The sequence below is a fragment of the Sinohyriopsis cumingii genome, chromosome 11 (genome assembly GCF_028554795.1).
Source record: "Sinohyriopsis cumingii isolate HCF-2022 chromosome 11, ASM2855479v2, whole genome shotgun sequence".
Lineage (NCBI taxonomy): Eukaryota > Metazoa > Mollusca > Bivalvia > Unionida > Unionidae > Sinohyriopsis > Sinohyriopsis cumingii.
This window is the reverse complement of record NC_142971.1, coordinates 34753374-34775222: the sequence shown is the minus strand read 5'-3', so window position 1 is coordinate 34775222 and position 21849 is coordinate 34753374. Positions and strand designations below refer to the sequence as shown.

General features: G+C 36.1%; 1 long non-coding RNA gene across 3 annotated transcripts; it reads right to left on the bottom strand.

Moving 5' to 3' along the window:
* Nucleotides 1-401: 401 nt before the first annotated feature.
* LOC149787905 (uncharacterized) lies at nt 402-7826 on the bottom strand. 3 transcript variants are annotated; one of them, XR_016424120.1, is made up of 4 exons: nt 7560-7826; nt 4181-4265; nt 2138-2215; nt 402-681 (listed from the first exon to the last, which is right to left on the bottom strand). It is a non-coding gene; the product is annotated as an uncharacterized LOC149787905 (long non-coding RNA). The 3 variants fall into 3 exon arrangements; XR_016424119.1 differs by lacking the exon at nt 7560-7826 and adding an exon at nt 6960-7192; XR_016424121.1 differs by lacking the exon at nt 7560-7826 and adding an exon at nt 7021-7192.
* Between the last annotated feature and the right edge of the window lie 14023 nt (nt 7827-21849).

Here is a 21849-nt window from a genome sequence, read left to right as displayed (position 1 = left end):
TAGGTTACTAAAATTGACTGTTATTACAATAAATGGCTTTAATGTTACAAGTTATTTCAATCAAAAATACATTAATCTACAACCTCTGAATAACACATTGTGAGAATTGTGTATTGAATTAAAAGTGTATGATGCAGACAAAAATATAAAACACCATACCCTTTACTATTGGACACTAGGAGAGGTCAATTCTGTGTGATTCTTTCTGAATCAGAGAAGCATACAAGCAGAAGTTTAATAAATAGCTTAGGGTAGAACAAAGAAATAAAAAATGGTAACAGAAAGCAGGATGTTGCTCCATTACAGAATTTTTTCATCTTTCAGCTAGTGCACAATAACAGTTAATCATGGTATTTTCAATAGCGTAAGCAAGTGAGACAAACACACAATAGAGACTTAACTTTCTCAAAAGAAAACATTTATTAAAGAATGATAGTTTGTCTCAAAATATTTAAAATGGTGTATGATCTGCTGTAAGCATATCCAAATGTACAATATTATCTCATTAGAAGCTTATGAGATTATAAAATCATAAAATACACAAACGATCGTTTGGCTTCTCTCATCAATTATGCTGCAAATAATCAACAGAATTACCACCGATGCTCCATTCAGAGAGGAGTGCAAAGCTTGTTTCAGGTGAACATCTGTACAAAATCATGTAGGTTCTTCTGAAAGGTTCTGAAAAAAGAGAAAAACAAATATAATTGATGCACAAAGATATGTTTAATGAAATTAAAACTTTTTCCAGATTTCATGTGATACTTCTGTGATTTGTTCTGTCTCATGTGGATTTTACTACAGAATATGACACACACACTAACAGGGAAATGTCATCAACCAGTAGTATAAATGGGTGACGTCATTATTAATAGAAAAATGGCATTAACTTACCATGCTGAAATCTATTATGGGAAGTCAATCAAAGCTAGATCTTATGCAAAGATACCTGCCATTTAAGACAGTGTGTGTGTGTGTGTGTGTGTGTGTGTGTGTGTGTGTGTGATTTGGATTTTTAACGTAGCTTTAAAAACATTCAGTCATATTGTTACGATGTCTGCAGCGTGGCAGTTTATAGTGATGTCTAGCACTGGGGCATCATGCCACAGACATGTAGCATGATGTCCCACACAGTGACATTATCCTGACACCAGGCTGACCAGTCCTAACACTAACTTCTTAATGCTGAGTGCTCAGCAAAGCAGCTCTTAGTACCATTTGTATAAGTCTTTGGGTATGACTCGGCTGTGGATGGAACCCACGTCCTCCTGCATCCGAGACAGACGTTCTAACCACTTGATCCACGGAGCGGTGAGGTCATTTTAAAGATTATCCCTTTGAATACTGGTGGCTAAATTTGATAATTGATCAAATTAATACGTAAAAAATTTAAAGTACTTAATACATTCATGCTTTTTGTAAAATTTCTGTTGCACAGATTTTTGTGAGGAAGTTGCTTACAAATTTTTCTATTTGAGTAAAAGTCATGATATAAGGAGAGTGATAAATGTATGAAATTATATTTAGTGGTTTTTGAAAAGTTGTTCAAAGTTTGATATGTTGAAAAGTATCCATACTTATTGACAGATTTAGTGTTATCCTTAAAAAGACTGCTTGGATGCAGTGTGTTAACTTTTGTTTTCATTTTTCTGGTTGTTTAGCAGTCGGATGATGGACAGTTTTTCCATTTTTACCAGATATTACTAGAAATACATCAATCCAATCTGTGTCATAACAACTAAACTGCTAAACTGACATATTTTGAATACTGCAAATAGCAAAATTTTAACAACTAGAATATTTTAGAGAATTTGGAGAGGAAGATAAACTGAGGAAAATATTACATGCTAAAACTACACATCAAAAATGATACCAATTATTCACTTACTTTTTCTTGAAAATTAAATTGATTTTAAAACAACTGAAAAATTGTGATGATGTTACAATATTATGATTTAGCATAGAATTTCACATTAATATTTGGGTATAAAATATGCTGCTAATCATATATGCAAATGTCACAGTGTTTGCGAGCTTAAAGTGGTAATTTCATTCTCTTCCCTTCCATCTTTCTTATAGTGTTTCAAAACTTCATTATGCACAATCAAATCTGTAGACCCATATGAGAATTGCCTACACAATTTGGGTGACTTTGGCACATTCACATGCTTTCACTGGTCAGAGCACAGATCACAAGATCAGCTGGCCAATGGACCTAAATTGACAAAGGAAACATACTAAATTAGTATACCAGTTTAACTGTCCATGATACATTCTTTACTCACTCAGGCTGTAAAGTTAAAACAAGAAGATTGTTTCTTGTAAGTATTCAAATAAAATCAACACATCTGAAGGAAAAATAAGCGAAATAAAATTGGGACTGCATATATTTATTATCTTATAAAGAAGCCTACAAAAGGTAAAACTTGCATATTTACAATCTACTATAGCATAAAGTATACGTAAAAAATAATGCAAAAGAAAAGCTTAATTACAAAACATTAGATATATAATTGTTTTATAAATATTATATTGTTCTTATTCAAGTCTTACCTAGACATAGTTTATATTTGTTTATAAATAAGTAATCATAAAATGGAATATAAAAAAACAAGAACAAAGAGATGTGTTTATACAATACGATAACCCCATTGAAAAACAGCTACAATGTAAATTTTGATGAAAATTTTAAACACTGCTATACTGGCAGGACAATCCAAAGATGTATGCATATCCAATTGTCTACCTCACATTTTCGGGGGATGAATGTGTGCTGACAGGGATATTGTAACAAGCTGAGGGTAAAAATTGTATTAAAAAACCAGCACATTTATCATACTGAAAAACTGCCATAAGGTCCCGAATATCTATTTCAATCCTCTGGATATAAATGCAGATAAGTCTACCAAACTTCAGCAAACTCAAGTTTGAGGGTCCACAAAATGTACGATTTTAAATATTTCCTGTAATGGACTTAAAACATAACCAAATCTATATCCTTCATAAAATGTGTATAATTTAATGGCTTTAAACTAAAATTGTTATATAATGGGTATATACAGATCAGGAAAAGTGAAATTCAATGACTTTTCAATGACTACTCACAGCTTCAATTGTTCTACTTCAATTACTAATTTAAATATAAGAAATAAATACAAACACAATACAGAAATAAATAAATGTTTTAAAACAATTCTTTGTTTTCTTTTGTGTGGCTACTTTGTTCAGGAATGTCCATTTCTTCAACATGTTTTTCTTACACATTACGTAAAGAAGTTACTGCTGCGAGGCTGCATCTTTAATCAGCCATTTAATAAGGTCTTTGTCCTGTAGCCGACTGTCACTGAATGTACCTTTTCCATGTATTTTCTGATGCTAGCTCTTCAATCAAATTAATTGTCAATGCTTGGTGGAAAATTTAAGACCTTGTGAAATTAAAGAATGCACACGTGTTAATAATACACTGTGCAAAGGACGCTATGCATGAATCTGATTACTTCCTGTAGATTCTGTTAATGGACAATGGTTAGCATATGACAGAAAAGCGATTACTTTCTGCAGATTCTGTTAATGGACAATGGTTAGCATATGACAGGAAAGCAAATCATACTTTCAATTCCCACACAATGTAAAATAAATGACTCGAGAGTAAAATTTTCCATTACATTTTATTTTTAAGCAAAGTTTCAAATTTCATGATTTTCAATGACCAATCTTCTTTTAGGTTAACCGTTATGCCAATTCCATAGTTACTTTCAGGATCCTTTGAAACTATGCCCCAAGAAGGAAAATTACACTGCCTCAACAATGTAGAATGAAATGCACAAAACTGTAATAGAGGACTTAAAGGGATATACAAGTTTTTATCATCGGAAAGTTCTATACTTAAAAACAAAAAACGAGTTTAGTGGTCTTTCAATTGTCGAGTTTACCACACAAATGCTTGTCTGCTTTTGTTGGACAATTGTTTTGTTGTAGAAAGTTGTCATAATTAATAAATAATGTAAATTGCAGTTTTGCCTAAAGAAATATAACTCCATTCGCATAGAGAGTACAAATTTAAAAGAAGTTTTATGATCAGATAGTAACAAATTCTTACAGACACTATTCGCATTTTATTCAGTCTTACATTTATTATCATGCCTATTTTAGTAACATAATTTGATCTATTTGCATTTACCATAATTGGTGAATTATCTGTATCACTTTATCGACTTCATCTTTTCATTATCATGGGCAGTTTCCAGTTTGTTCGGCACAACAGTCTGTAACAAGGAAGACAAAACATGATATTTGAAACAGGCTAAGTGCTTTTATTAGATGTGAAACTAAGAATAAGTTCATAATAAGTAAAATGAAACCAAAGCCAATGAAGAAAAAAATGAAAAATGATTTCATACACTACCCTAAGACTTCTGTCAAGTTTACTTCGAAATTAAATTTGTAATAATCAAACTGTTTTGGTATGAAAACCTTCAACAATATTTATGATATAAGACACTAGAACATTCGAGCTAATTTAACTGTCATGATTTCACTAAATTACTATAAGCAACAAGTAACGCAAATATGAAAATTTGTTAACAAATTATTCACTTATATGTAAAATACTGCAAAGACAAATGAATAGGTACTGATGCAAATACCTGACATGCCATGAAGACAACAAAGTTAGTTTTCCATAGAGAATCTTAGCAAACTTATTCCATTACTCAATAATGGAGCCCATATCACTTGCATGTGAAACAACTGAAATTTGTCAAACATGTTTTTGCACAGTTTCACATTAAAAAACTTTGTATCAACATAGTCAGATGGGTGGGGGTGGGGGTCAGGCCCACACCCACTCCCGCTTAAAAAACATACACACACAAATGTACAGTCACTTGTCACTTTAAATTCGACCATTGTTTTATTCTTGCGCATGTTTTATTGGTATTATGCACACTTGGAGTGAATACGTACGCGGAGTTTAGCTTTGGTGCCCTTTCAAGGAAGTCAGGGCCCTTTGGAAATTTCGGAACAACCCCATTCCCCCAACACTGGACCTGATCCAGTCTGGCATCAGCATATTGTTTACTGCAATGGGAGATATGTTTGACTGACATTGTTCAGATCAATTTCTTAATAATCTGTTTGGCAAACTTATCTCTATTCATTTTGAGAATATCATTTTTGTACAGGTTTAAAAATTCACAATTTTTACATCAATTAAAAAGATTGGCCATTCTGAGTAATTTATATTAGGAGACAAAGCTTGCAATAATGTCATGATGAATGCCATCGCTGTAGTATTAGATGAAACAAAGTCATTGTTGTTGCTGTTGTTGTTGTGGGTCCTAATGCCATTTTCAGCACACAATATGTTATACATAGTATCTAGTATAACTGGTGTAGGAAGAACCTGTGAAGGACCACCGACCCATGGGAAGCTACTGGCAATTTTTTTTTACCGTTTTGGGGACTAAAATTAAAAAATACGACTTTTTAGAAATGGCAATTTAAAATATCTGGTGTCAAGTGGATTGTCAAGCCACTTGGTGATTAGATGAGTGCAGTGTCAGTGCTGACCAAGCGTTGCATAAGGGTCATAGAACAGAACCGAGCAACAATCTTTCATATGACTGATTTCAGGTCAGTAACGTCAATTTTTTATATTTGTATCAGAACTGGTAGAGTAAAAGTTTATTCTGGTCGAATAAAACATTTAGTACTTGCCGCACTGGGTGGATGTTGTATTTCTTTATTCACTGGAGATTTGTAAAACCTTGTTTTATGTTCACCAATAAAATTATAAATTTCATACTACTACAAGTTTAAAAATATAACGTGTAGGATATTATTGGCAGACAATTACTCTTCCTAGAATAAAATGAAAATTGTTTCATCAAACCTAAAGGGATCGAAATGATGTATTTGATTATCCTACATAACAAAATAAAATAAGCCTATTTTGTTGTTATCAAGATAACGTGATTAATGGGTGAAAATGATTGATGCCCTGGAAGAGTATATGTATCTGCTTTGTAGATAATAAAAATAAACAGCTACTAGATAATAAAATTGTTTCAAAACTTAACAATTATCAATGGATGGGAAGTGTGGGCTTTAAAAGTTTTAATTCATTTCTCCTAAAGTAACTTTTATGTTCTCAGAAATTTTCCAGCATATTTTCAAAATATTTGTGGCTAAGCTAAAAACAATCAATCTCAAAGTTAAAATCTCTATCATCACATCGGCTAAAAGTAGCATTGTGAATAATTGTAACCAAAAGTAAAAAGAAATAATGGCCATAATTGATAGTTTGGAAACGACTAGGTGTTCAGTTTACTACTAGGTCAACAATTATGCAACCAACTTTTGACTCATGGTAGCAACAGACTGATACATGTAAAAAAACAAAATTATAATGCTGCATCATTATGCAGACAACAAAAAGAGTGGTGATGCAATACCTCCTACTATGGTTGGCTACTGCCAATTTATAGATAAGCAGTGAATATTTATATTTTACACAATCCAAATGACTAAAATCCTGGAGACAAATTGTTCAGTGAGTTGAGAACACAGTAATGAGGCATATACTGCTCTTGTCGTACGTACAGTATATTTCTTGAATAAAATGAATAAAAATATATTAATACTGAAGAAAACACTTCGATAGTTTCGTTTCATTCAAAATACTTCTCATCCTTTTAACCAATTTTGGCATTTTGGACTTCCATTGCATTCCAGCCTACTGAAATGTAGGCCAATGAACTTGAAAACACGTCCACATGTCTGTGTGAGAATTTGAATTAATTTGAAAGAAAGACACCAGAGTAAGTAAAGTCTGACTAAAATATTATTAATTTAATTTGTAGAAAAGTGTTGAGATGGGCTGCCAAGAGTGTTAGTATTCCTGAAAATTTAACTTCTTGTTCTGATGATAGTCAACATTGGAACACACTATATAATACCGTTATTTCGTCAGTAAGACCTAAATCCCCAAAACGTAAATATCAGGGTTGATGTCTTAACTGTTAGCATCAGTTTAAGGCCATTTGTCATCCTATGCTACACGACAGCAAATATATCTGGTGGAGGAAGAACCTGGTAAAACCACTCGGAAGAATCAGGAAATGATGGGAAGCTAGTGGCAAGGTGTCTAAAACAGTGCAGAGCTAGTCCTACAACGTAACTTCGTAAGACGGTAACGGGTCAGAAAGGACCGGTACCAAAAAGGTCCGGTCCAGAAAGGTCAATAACGGGTCAGAAATTACCTGGACGCAAAAGGCTCTGGTTAAAAAGGACCGTTCAGAAGATCGTTTAATTTTTAAAAATAATAATAATAATAAGAAGAAGAAGAAGGGTTTTTCTACTATATATATATATATATATATATATATATATATATATATATATATATATATATATATATATATATATATATATTCACTCCTAAGTCAATGACATTGTTACATATATTACTAAAACACTGAGCTGCCAAAACTGAAGCACTGGTTAGTGATGATTAACACCTAGAAAAAAAGCACGGATGGCAAACAGCAAACCTTTACCGATTACGCAGATTGTAGTACCGATATTACGAATGAATCAGCAATCCTCTTGTACTTTTCACACTTCCTTTACCTCTATTCTGTCTCAGATTGATTTAATATGTTAGGAAAATTTGATAATCACAGTTAAGAAGTAAATACAAGTCTCCACAATCACAACTCTTTCACATGCATCCAGCCTCAACAGCGCCTGATGTTTCATACGATTTAATTGTTTTTTAAACGATTACTGAGACTCTCCTTACTCAACTTCCAATGGGACAAGAAAATATCTACTTCCATACGGTGCATGCGCATGCGCAGCAACAAATAATAAGATAATTACATGTAATACCTATTTAAACGGCAAAGTCTTTACTGGTAATCACTGATTCAGGTGTTTAGGGATTTATTTGTATGCTAACTTCATTACAATCTATTTATTTTTATTTTATCAATATTTTACTAAATTACCTGCTGTGTACAATTTATCTCAACGACACACAATTAAGTTTTTGGTACTTATTGTTTCATCTTGTTTCACCATAATCTGTTTTCCATACCCGTCTATCAATTTATTATGACTTATAAAACAGATAAGCAAATAGTATAATGGCGTATTGTGATATGGAGGTTAGGCCACGACAGCATGCGATTGCTTGTGAAGTGTGTGGGTTTTGGCAACATCACACGTGCAGCACTGGTAAGGACACTTTTAAATATATTCATAAAGTTTCACATTAATAAGACTATGCTTAAGCTGTAAAGGTAATATACAATATTGCCACCAATATCAACCATATTCGATAACATATATACGTTTTACCCTAAGAATTGCCGTCTAAATATAGGATATGATTTCTTCGGTATTTCTCCTTCTTATTGATTTCCATTATCAATTGAATTCTTTCTTTTTTCCTTTCTTCGCACTGCGCTATAGGATGATATTTTGTAAAAATTCTTTTTTCGCAAATGGGGCATTTAACAATTGTTCTAACCATTCTTCTTCGTAGTGCGACTTCTCCAGTTAACCATGCGTTATTTGAATATTATACTTTGAATCTTGGGTGAGCCGATATTGGCCAAGTGCCTCCAAACAATATCCCAATTAACGGAGATATTTTCTTCATCTACTTTATTTTTCATTCTTAGGGTTATATTTTCCCTTATCCAATTATAAGTTTTCTTCGTTTCAATTCCCCATAGTTTATCAATATCCCTATATCTACATAAAAGTTCTTTTATTTTCTTAAATTTCATTGGTACTTCCAGTTTGTTTTACTAACTTATTATTTTTGTATGTATCACTTCTATTCCTAATGGTAAAACCAAGCCAATATATATATATAACGCTTCCCAAGGAGTTTTTGGTTGGTTATTTAGCTTTCTAAATCTATTTAAAATATTGGAACATTTAATTAAAATTGGGCTTGATAGGGCCAGCCCTCCCCTATTCATGGCCCTATATAGTGTAGATTTTTTAACATAATGTGTTTTAAAATTCCAAAATATTTTATAATGCCATTATCAATTTTGTCAAGTTCATTGTTCTCTACATCTACAGAATTTAAAAGATAATTCATATTAGAATATAAATACGTTTTTGCAACTTGTTTTCGCTCCATTATACATAATGGCGTAAGTGCCCAGATTTTGATATTTTCATTCATTTTCATTTTTACATTTTTGCAGTTTTCCATTTCGTTATTTTTTCCACAAAAAAAATATCCTAGGGCTTTTACCCTGTCTTTAATTAAGTGTGATGGTAAACCCGGGTGGTTTCCCCTACAGTTCCCTCTTTTTAGTATCTCAGTTTCGTCATGATTGTTTTATGACCCCGACGCTTTTCCGAAAGATTCGTATTCCTTTTCCAAGTGTTTAAAGGAATTGGAGTCTTTAATAATGTTTGTACAATCATCAGCATGTTGGAGCATTTTAAACTCTTCTTTTAAATTTAGAATGTTGATACCTTCTATTCATTTCTTGGATCTGATTATAATACTTATAATTTCTATTGCTATTACATATAATAGCATTGACAGTGGGCAACCTTGCCTCACTGATCTATGTCAAATTTTTCCGTTACAGCTCCATTGACCTGTACACTTGCAGTTATTTTGTTATACATGATTTTAGTCCAGTTTAGGAAGTGTGTTCCAAAACCACATTTTTCTACTATTTTTTGTTATGTAGTTATGTCCAATCTGTCGATAGCTTTCTCTTTGTCAAAAAGTACCATAGCACTTTTCGTACCTGTTTCATTTCTAAAATCAATTATAGTTCTTATATTTTAAATATTACTTTGACTGTTTCTACCTCCCCTTCCACAAGTTTGATTTATATTTATTATTTCATTCATTCCTTTTCTTAACTCTATTTGCTAAAATTCTACTTAATATTTTATAGTCTGTATTTATGAGGGAGATGGGTCTCCAATTTTTAAGTTCTTCCCTGTCGCCCTTCCCTTTGTATATAATAGTTATTAACAATTCCCTCATGGATTTAGACATTGTATCATCTTTTAAAAGTATATTATTATATAAACATTCAAGAATCGGCGCTAACTCTGGGATTTTGTCTAGAATTCCGCAGTGAGTCCGTCTCTCCTTTGGGATTTACCTTTTGCTAGTTCTTTAATGTTGGATATTATTTCTTCATTTGTGATGAAATCATCACACAGGTTTCTGTATTCTGATGATATCATTTCACATGGTACCCCTTCTAAATAATCTAATATTACCTGTGTCTCTATGTTTTGAGACGTATATAAGTTAGTGTAGTATTCTCTTATTTTCCCCATTATTTCTTTTTTATCCTTAATTTCTATCCCATTATCTTTTAATGTATCTATTGTTTTCTCTCCTCCTCTCCTCATGTCCTCCCTTTTATACAAACCTTCTGTCCTATTAAAAATTTTATTAAATTTTCCTGCTCGTATCTCTATACTTTTTCTTTCTTCCTCTGCTATTTGATTCACCCTATCCGTATATGTTTTCCTATTCTCCTCTGTTAATTTTAGGTTTTAGTTTTAATTCATCTTTTTCCAGTTGTTGTATTTTTCTACGCTTTTTTGAACGATGAATTGCTATTTTTTATTTTATCTTTAGTACGTCCCAATCTGAAAATATATTACTTATAATGTCCCCTTTTTCATTCTTTATTTTGATTAATTCATTTTTAACTTCTTCCACAAAACCCTCTTGATCTAGTATTCTATTATTTAGTTTCCAGATCCCTTTCCCCAATTTTTCCTATTATTTAAATTCATTTCTAAATTTGCTAATTTGTGATTTGAAATTTTGAAATCAATAATTTCTGCTTTTTTGTGTATTTTTTCCTCATATTTAGTAACATAAAATTTATCCAAGCTACTAGCCTACTTATTTTTTTTATTCATGTGTGTATTCTGTATTTAATAAATTTAATCTTCTATATATATCCACTAGATTGTGGTCTTTCAAAGTTTTTTCCATTATTTCCCTTGAACTGTAGTCATTTGTTGATAGTCCCCCTGTTCTGTCTACACTCTCCCCCACCCAGTTAAAATCACCTCCTATAACTAATTGTTCCATTGTGTCGTCGCTGATATGTTTACTTAAATTTTGTATGAATTCATGTCTCTTGTATCTGGTGGCTGGACAATATACATTGATTATATGCAAGTGATTTAAAAGTATATGTATTGCCCTTCCCTTCAAATTTTCCCCTTCTTCTATTCTTTCCCAATCGAAACCAGTTTTGTTCTTAATAATTGTGGCTACCCCTGCTCGAATATCATCTTGCTTAAAATTATTTAAAATTACAATTACATTCATTTCATCTATCATGGCTATAAATTCTTTGGTAAAATTATTATGAGTCTCCTGTTAAAGGATTACATCATACTCATTTAAGCTTATTAATTTATTGACTTTATCTAATCCATTAGTGTTGATTGAAGCAATTCGTAAGTTTGTTCCTTCCATTTTTGTTTCCTCCAGGTGGCCGCTTTCTTCTAATTATTACACTATGTATATGAGTTATTTGTTTATTTTGTTATTAGTGGTTGTTTAAAGATACAATGTTTTGTTAGTTGGGGGCACTGGTCCCCCATCGGCTTCCGATACATCAGTCGCTTTGCTTTTTGTAAGGTCAGTTTCAATTTCCTGTTCGGTTTCCATGTCCATTTCTTTGTCCGATTCCGTCATACTTAATTTGCGTTTGATTATTTCCAGTTCCAGCTCTTCATCATCATCATCATCATCGTCATTATCATTTGTGTCATTTCTGCTTTCGTCTTCGTCCTCATTTTCATTTTCAGGGTCACTTTTTCTGTCCTTTGTTTGGTCATTCCCGTATTCTGTCATGTCCTTTAGTTTTTGTTCTCTCAATTTTTGGTGGATATTCTCATTCACTTATTTTATTGTTGATGTTTCTTCTGTCGATATAACGACACTTGGTGACGACATCGACAGGGATTTCCTTAATTTTCTCTTTTTTATTGTTGTGGGTATTGGTGCTGATGTAAAGGGCAGCAACCCGCTCAGCTCTGTCGCCCCTTGCTCAGTTTCCAATTCAACTTCCTCTTCTCTTAGCACTTCACACCTGTTGTAAGTGCTGGTTTGCCCCCTTATTGGGGCCGTCTCTTTTATTATTTTATACCGGGTGAGGAATTACATCCATTCTGATGTCTTTTGTATCTCATCCCTGTAGTGTAAGCCTTAATCTAATTAGCTTTGAAACATCACTTGACAGTAAAAGTAATCAGACATTCCACACTGCACTAGAACTGATACACACCAACAGCTGGTTTATGTTATACATTCACTAGGGTTTAAGTTCCATGGGAAATAGACACTCAGGGCAGACTTTACTCCCCTTCCAAGCTGTATTGATGTCTTGTATATAATAAATACTATAGAACGCCTTCTGCAGTTATTCTTCAATAACAAATAACATTACATGGTGGCAGCGGTAAAAACACAGGATCGAAATTATCAGAGTTGAAAATGGCTTCATTTCAATTTACAAATCCGGACAAATTTGACTTTTCGAGACCTGAAACTTGGGAAAAGTGGTTTCAGCGCTTTGAACGCTTTCGGCAAGCGTCTGGACTTAGTGAAAAAGAGGAAGAAATTCAAGTGAATACCTTGATTTATTCCATGGGAAGTGAGGCTGATGACATTTTGTCTTCGTTCAACCTGACAGAGGAAAATCAAAAGAAGTGGAAGCCCGTGACAGATAGATTCATGCTATATTTCATTCCAAAGAGGAATGTAATTTTTGAAAGGGCAAAATTTAATCAAAGAAAACAGGAAGAGGGAGAAACAGTGGACAGTTTTGTTACAGCTATCTATGTGTTAGCAGATAATTGTAATTTCGGGCCACTACATGATGAAATGATCAGAGATCGACTTGTAGTTGGACTGCGAGATTCAAAGCTGTCAGAAAAATTGCAGTTAGATGCAAATCTAACTCTAGAGTCAGCCGTTAGTCAAGCTCGACAAAATGAAGCTGTGAAAAAACAACAAACAACGATACGAGCAAGTGGAGAACGAATGTCTGAAATGGATGCAGTAAAATCGTCTTCACTGAAATATGGGAAACAGAAACATAAAATCCCAAATGTTCAGCAAAATAATGTCAGCAGAAAAGGATGCATGAGATGTGGAAAGAAAATTATTCATTCTCGAGATCAATGTCCAGCAAAAGAAGCAGAATGCTACAAGTGTAAGAAAAGAGGACACTATGCAAAATGCTGTTTGTCAAAGTCAACAGTTCGCACAATAGAATCTAGAGAGGAATCTGGATTTCTAGGGACTATTAGCACGAAGAAGGGTCAGCCGTGGATAACGCGTGTGAGATTAAACAACACTTCACTTGTATTCAAGATTGATACTGGAGCTGATGTGACTGTAATTCCTGAGAGAGATTTAAGAAAAATTGGAGACCAAAAACTATCAAAGTCTGATCGAAAACCGTATGGACCTGGAAACTTTGAACTTAAAGTGCTTGGAAAATTCACATGTGGACTTGAATCAAACGATGCATTCAGTGTACAAGACATATTTGTTGTAAAGGGACTGAATCAGGCACTCTTGGGCAGGCCCGCGATTCAGGCTCTCAAGATAATTGAACAGGTAAATATATCCTCAGTAAATGCCTCAGATAAAAACTCACAAAATGCAAGCAAAATTCACGATAAATCCATACATTTAGATAGGGATTATCGCGAGAAATTTCCAAATTTGTTTAAAGGTCTAGGGAAAACAAAATGGTTCTATAACATAACTCTGGACAAAAATGCCAAACCTTATGCCTTATCTACCCCAAGAAAGGTTCCTATCCCTTTATTGAATAAAGTTCAAGAGGAGTTGGATAGAATGGAAAAAATAGGTGTTATTTCAAAAGTAGATGAGCCCACTGAGTGGTGCGCGGCAATGGTTGTTGTTCCGAAACCAAACGGTACGGTACGAATTTGCGTGGATCTAACAAAACTGAATGAATCGGTTAAAAGAGAAAACCACCCACTACCATCAGTTGAAGAATCCCTTGCAAAACTAGCAGGTGCAAAGTTTTTCACCAAACTTGATGCAAACTCAGGCTTTTGGCAGATAAACCTGTCAGAAGATTCACGCCGCCTTACAACTTTCATTACTCCTTTTGGAAGGTTTTATTTTAATCACCTTCCATTCGGAATCAGTTCTGCGCCTGAATTTTTTCGGAAAAGGATGTCAGAAACGCTGGAGCGACTTGACGGAACACTCTGTCACATGGACGATGTTCTTGTCTTTGGGGAAACGCAGAAACAGCATGACGAAAGACTAGAAATGGTAATGAAATCAATTCAAAAGGCCGGCGTCACTTTGAACGCTGAAAAGTGTGAATTTTCGAGACCATCAATAAGGTTTCTTGGGCATGTTGTTGACGAAAATGGTTGCCGACCTGATCCAGAAAAAGCCAAAGCTATAACGGAAATGGAAACACAGAAATGCGTAACAGATATACGACGATTTCTCGGTATGGCAAATAAGCTTGGCAAATTTAGTCCAAATTTGGCAGAAAAATCAAAACCATTACGTGAGCTTTTGAAAGGTAAAAACTCGTGGACTGGGGGTCCAGATCAAGAACAAGCTTTTAGAGATATCAAGCAAGAAATGATATCTTCACCAACTTTAGCACACTATGATCCAAATAGAGAAATAGTTGTATCTGCAGATGCATCTTCATTTGGACTAGGTGCTTTGCTACGGCAGAAGCACGGAAGCACTCTGAGTCCGGTGGCGTTCGCATCACGAGGTATGTCAGAAACTGAGCAACGCTATGCTCAAATAGAAAAAGAGGCCCTTGCAATCACTTGGGCTTGTGAACGCTTCAGTAGCTATTTAATTGGGTCACAATTCAAACTTGAAACTGACCATAAGCCATTAGTACCACTAATGAGCACAAAAATCTTGGGAGTTTTACCCCCTAGAATTCAACGCTTTAGAATGCGTTTGATGAGATTCAACTTTTGTATAGTTCATGTTGCTGGCAAAAATCTATTAACTGCTGATGCTCTATCCAGAGCACCTTTAAGTTATCACTCTGAGAGTGACAGAGAATTTCAGGCTGAAACTAACGCCTATGTTGATTTCGTAGTTAGCAATTTGCCTGCATCAAATACCCGACTTGAACAAATAAAGTCTGAATATCGAAATGATTCGATTTGCAAACAACTTGTACAATTCTGTGAAACGGGGTGGCCAGAGAAATCCGCTATTGACGGAAAACTTCAATCGTACTGGGCAGATAGAGGTGAATTTACAGTTCAAAATGGTCTTTTAATGAAAGGTACACGCCTTGTCGTACCAGAATCACTTCAAAGAGAAATCCTAGAGAGAATTCACGATGGTCACCAAGGCATAGTTAAATGCCGAGAACGCGCCAAAACGTCAGTTTGGTGGAAAGGACTAAGTACTCAGCTAGAGCACTTGGTAAAGTCTTGCCAAAATTGCATCGAAAACTCACGAGATCAAGCTGAACCAATGATACCAAATGAATTTCCAAGTCGACCTTGGCAAAGAGTCGCTTCAGACTTGTTTGAACTGAATGGTCAAACATATCTCTTGGTGATTGATTATTTCTCACGATACATCGAAATAGCAAAATTGCAAGGCACAGGTTCGAAAGCAATTGTCAATCATCTCAAATCAATCTTTGCGCGACACGGTATACCAGAAGTTTTAGTTTCAGATAATGGTCCGCAATACACATCCGCAATACTCAAAGATTTTGCAAAAAGTTATGGATTCAGGCATATTACAAGCAGTCCAAAATATCCACAGAGCAATGGTCTCGCCGAAAGGGCTGTTCAGACAATTAAAAGAATGCTTAAAAAAGCAAACGATCCTTACATAGCTCTTTTGACATATCGCTCAACACCATTACCAAATGGATACAGCCCTGCTGAATTACTGATGGGAAGAAAATTACAAACTACTTTGCCAATGGCACCAAACAACTTAGAGCCGAAATGGCCAGATTTAATGAAACTGAAGAAATCGGAAAACTATCAAAAGCAAACTCAAAAGAGAAATTATGATCGTCGACATCGCGTCCGAAATATGAAAAAACTTCAGGTAGGGAATAAAGTATGGATTAAAGATCATTTTTCTTCAGGGATAATTAAATCTGAGGCATATACACCTCGTTCATACATGGTAGTAACTGACGAGGGAGAGATACGGGGTAATAGGAGAAATTTAGTTCCCATGCCTACCACATTATCGGAGCCTCTAAAAGTGACTGCTTCAGACCCTGATACTTTGACTGACTCAGATGAAAGCAAAGCAGTGCCAACCAGTCAAAACGGATATTTCACACGTTCGGGAAGATTGTCGAAACCACCTGAGAGACTGAACTTGTAAAATAAATTAAGCTGATGTAGCTTGTTTAGAAATGCGGTCATCAGATCACGTTTCGTTTTAATGTAAACTTCTCAGGAAGGGAGATGTAGTGTAAGCCTTAATCTAATTAGCTTTGAAACATCACTTGACAGTAAAAGTAATCAGACATTCCACACTGCACTAGAACTGATACACACCAACAGCTGGTTTATGTTATACATTCACTAGGGTTTAAGTTCCATGGGAAATAGACACTCAGGGCAGACTTTACTCCCCTTCCAAGCTGTATTGATGTCTTGTATATAATAAATACTATAGAACGCCTTCTGCAGTTATTCTTCAATAACAAATAACATTACAAGCCCCTGTCTCCCTTATTTCTGATTGCTCGAAGTCCGGTAGGGTGACCGGTATTCCTTCTACACTTTCTTTTCTTATTTGCTGTATAAGTCTTACGATTTCGTCTTGACCATCAGTCTCCAAGGGTTGATTTGTTGTACTTGCTACATTGGAGGCCAGTTTTCCAGCGTAAGTTTGGGACCTTATGCTGCTCGGCTGACTTGTACATTCCTTTGGTCCATGACCAGTTTGCTTACATTTAGTACAAGGTCTGAGCAGCAGAGGGGGCGAATCCGACATTTTGTCCAATCGTTATTTTGCTTAATTATTACTTTCTGCACTCAGCGGATCCGGTGTAGTCAGCGCTGGTAAAAAAAAAACGACGACGTCGTTGGGGGATCGTCGCGTCGTCATTTGGTTTAATTAACACCTTCTGCGCGTCGATCCCCAGCGTCGTCAGCGTCCGGTAAGCACATCGACGACCGCGTCGATGTCATCGCCCCCTCTGCTGCTAAGTGGTTATTTACAATGATCTTACAAACAGAGTGATCACTAACTCCTCCTCCTGTAGATCAATTAGGTTATTTGACTGATCGGTGAGTTTAAAATTAATTCTCGTTAAAAACCGATCATGGCATCGCATATAGACCGGATTAATCGGATTCTCAACGATTAAAAATCCCGGAGGGGCTGTTGGTGAAAATGAATAAAGGATATACCCCTGTTGAGCTTGATTTGATTGATTGGTATCTACCTGGTAACTCCCTTCGATAACATCACACACTAGATTGATTGCTATCACCGATGCGATATTTACGTTGTATGGAGCAATATGCCTACCACCATCTCCGTTATCGTGTCTGAGGATATAAGTTGATGGATCGAGAAAATCATTAAGAGACTTTCTTAGTTCTGGCGCGTTGTATCCTGGAAACTTGAAATCGGGTAAATCGGCTTCTGTGATATTATACCCGGTTAGGAATTTTTGTTTATTATCATCGCTGCTATCGGATATTACTTTAACGATTCGTTCATTGATATATTCCATGTCTGATATAAGTTGATTTAACACCTCAACGTGTTTTTGTGCTTTTGTCTCTCGTAGTTGTTCTAGTTGTAATTGGTAATAATGATTAATCTCGGCAAACGCACCAGTGATATCATCTAAACGAACTGTGACCTTGGCTGACAATTCAGGAGTTTTCTTATACGGAAAAAACCATTGCATGGTATTCCTGTCTTGAAATATAAACTCGCTGGGTAATAACGTGTTTCTTATAATAGACAAATCATTCAGATAACTGGGATTAATCTCATGATACGATTGCACATTTGTGTGCAAATCCGCGGGTGGATTCTTAGGCCATCCTAGTATGGTTCTTATTGAACTGTTATAAATATCAACCATATACCCCGGTGTGCTTATTTCAATCGTCGATGATAACGTCGGTTCATGAACCGTAATAGCGATTTTTGATTCCTTTCCTGTGATCGATTTTATTCTGCGTTGAAATTCTTTATTGATTTGCTCTATTTGGTATGACCCAGTTGGTATTGTAACCTCCTCCCAGTCTGGGGTCCCATCGGGTTTATTTTTCCGTGCAAAAACCAGCGAGTTATTAGGTTGTTGTCCGTTAAATGCGTCCGCTCGAATATTAGGCCAACTGTGATATACTCGCAATTTTGCCAGCGCTATTTCCTTCACTGGAACCGGCGACGGGAAGTTCACACTGAATTCGGGTTTCGTTGACGTTATTGATATCATATTTGTTTGTACCGGAGTGGTGTTCTCCGCGATCCGCTGAAGTAATTGAAACCCTTCGGGGTTCAGCGACATTATTATTATTCGTTGTCTTTAGTGTCTAATTTCAGCAACCAGGTGGTTCCGGCTTCCAGTTGAAAATCCTCGATTTTTGACATCGCGGAGCTATACAACTGGACCATTGTGGAGAATTCAACATCGGATACGAACAAATTATCAATTGACAACGAGATCAACTCGGATAATTTTGAGTACGCGTCGGATACTATTTGATGTTTTACTGTATACTCGTTGAGTTTTTTTTGAAAACACGATGATATCTTCCTAGTGATTGCGTTGGCGACTCCAGCAACTGTTGTCATCGCGGAGACAGCGATTGGAACAGCGATCGGGGTTATCGTGGTCATCGTGGATAAAATAACACCGGCGCCAGCTACTATACCCGATACCGAGTACACGACCGCGTCGATGGCGGTTATTTTTCTGCGGTATTTTTTTATTTTTATACGGTATTGTTCGGAAAGCGTTTTCAAATTCGCGGATAATTCTTTTGCGGTATCGAATCGATATTGATGTGACGTCGGTGATACCTCTGATTCAATTTCCTTGGTGGTCATTTTTATTTTAAAAGAACTAGTGTTTTTAATTACTTAGATTCGCTACAAATTCCACATACCATGTAATGTTCGCCCCGGCTAGATTTCTATCAACGGCATAAATTGTAAACTTTTCAGTTGCGTTCTTGTTTATAATTGTTGATATTGTATTGTTAAACCCGGATGAACTCGACGATAATATATTAAACTGCATCATTGAAATCAGTGTCAATCGATAAATGCCCTTAACAGTTGCGGTGATATTTACTGTATTCTGTGTAGGAGTCCAATCGAATGATCCATGCCGAATTGTGTATACTGTGTTGATGATGTTCTCATGAGGGATTTTTATTTTTTCGAGTTGCTCTGCCATTCTCGGTAGTCTGTCTTTAATCGCTTCAACATCAGTTATAACTATTCCTACTCCCCGCCAACTCGCGTCTATATTATTCTTGTTCGCTGCAACATTAGTTTTGATTGTTTCTATTTCCCGTGTATTCTCGGTCATGCTTTTTTTGTTCGCTGCAACATCAAGTTTGATTGTTTCTATTTCATATGTATGCACGTCTATACCTTTTTTATTCGCTGCAACATCAGTTTTAATTAATCCTATTCCCCGCCAATACGCGTCTACATTTTTTTTGTTCGCTTCGACATCAGTTTTGATTGTTCCTATTTCCTGTGTATGCGCGTCTACATTTTTTTTGTTCGCTTCAATATCAGTTTTGATTATTCCTATTTCCTGTGTATGCGCGTTTATATTATTTATGATCGTTGCAACATCAGTTTTGATTGTTTCTATTTTCCGTCCATGCGAGTCTACATTATTTATGATCGTTGCAACATTAGCGCCGATTATTTCTATTTCCCGTTCATGCGCGTCTACACTCCTTTTGTTTGTTGCAACATCAGTTTTGATTGTTTTTATTTCCTGTCCATACGCAGTGATATCATTTATAGTTATTGTAATCTCATCCGGCTTGGTATTTTTTTTACCAAAGAATTTATCAAAGTTGTCATCGATCCTGTTAACATTTTTTCGCAACGGGGGTAAATTGGCCGACATCTCCATAAGATCCGAAATAGCATTTTTTATTATTACAAGATTTGGTTCGTCTGCCGTCGGGGGTCCCCGAAAAAAACTATTGACAATGTCTCGCATTTCGCCGACGTGCGTTATCATCGACCTGAACTGTTCTCCATGAAAGTTAAATTCACCACGTAAACCCTTTAACGAATTTGACATGGTTATATAATTGTCGCCAAGTGTACTTATTTTTCCATTTATTGTCAAGATGGATTCACCCGGTTTGAGTCGTCCGTCGCCGGTATACAACGCGATAGTGCCCTCGGCGGCATCACGCTGTCGTGTTAAAACATCATTCAGTGACACATTACCGGATTTCAATTTACCCTGGCGGTCTTGAAATACAACTATTTCGCCCGGGTCAACACTTGTTAGATTCAACATATCAGCGATTTCATCCTCAATTAGTTTTTTTATGTCGGCGGCGGTCGTTTCCGTGGATTCTTTCAGCGCCGAAACCGGTCGCCCCCAGATATCAATCATTATTATTGTAAATGTTATTCTCTAAAATCCGTTGAGCTTCTACGACCCCACTAGTGTATTCGTTTACAACCACATGAGGTGGTTTCCGCGATGATGAAATCGCCGCGAGTACGTTCAATACCTCACGGCCACATATCGGTGGGTCACTTAATCGCTGTGTTGGCAGCGTGGAATAAAAAACCCGGGCTGAACACGCCGGGGCTGAACACGCCCGGATATACCGCATGAACTCTTTCGGCGGGGCTAACCCGTATGAATCAAAATAGACGATCGCACGCGGATCAATCGCGTATGCAACCCAATGAGTTCCCGCTCCGGAGGACCCATCGAGGTTAATTATACCGGTTTCAATATTCCTTGGGGCCGCCGGTAATTGATCTCTCATAAAAACACCTCTGAAGTTTTTTATCGCTAGCGCGTTTGCGGCGTCTATTAAATCAAAATTAGACATAGGAGTCATAGACTCCCGAGTCAATAAACGGTTCCCGGTAGTCTTAGACCCTTTCCCGAATACCATGAATACGGGGTTCCCGGTAGTCTTAGACCCTTTCCGGCCACGGGTCGTTTTTTTTTGTAGCCTTTCCCGGTTGCCTTCTTCAATGCCATCCCCGCCGCGGTACCAACGGCTCCTAACGCCGCCGCCTTAGCCACTGCTGGTGCGGCCGCGGCAATCAACGCTGGAATCGCAGCTAACAGCGGAAATATCCCACCGGTCTTTTCCATGTTTTTAATTGCTGCGGCGGAAAAATCTATTTGAACACCCTTTTTATTCTTCATCGCATCATTGAAATGTTTTATTTGACGCGCCGTCAACGATATCTTATGATTACCACCCGCCATCTGTGACGGCTTCAGCGTTATTGTGGTCCCGCATTGTTTAGCCGACTTTGATCGTAATTTCTTGACTTGACCATCAGTCAACTCTACACTGACGACACTATACGACATTTTATTGTAAACGCGTTTGTGTTTTCAATTACATGTTTTCCACTGGCGCATCAACGATTCTCATTCGTCCACCAACACCTTCTAGCAGCATTGATTTATCGCTGAGAATGACAGCGACCGCTCTGTAATTAACACCAGCTGGGGCTATACGAGCTCGGAAGTGTATATCAACGACGGATTGTCTCGTTAAATCAAGATGTTCCAACGAAAAGTAATAAATCGGATACAG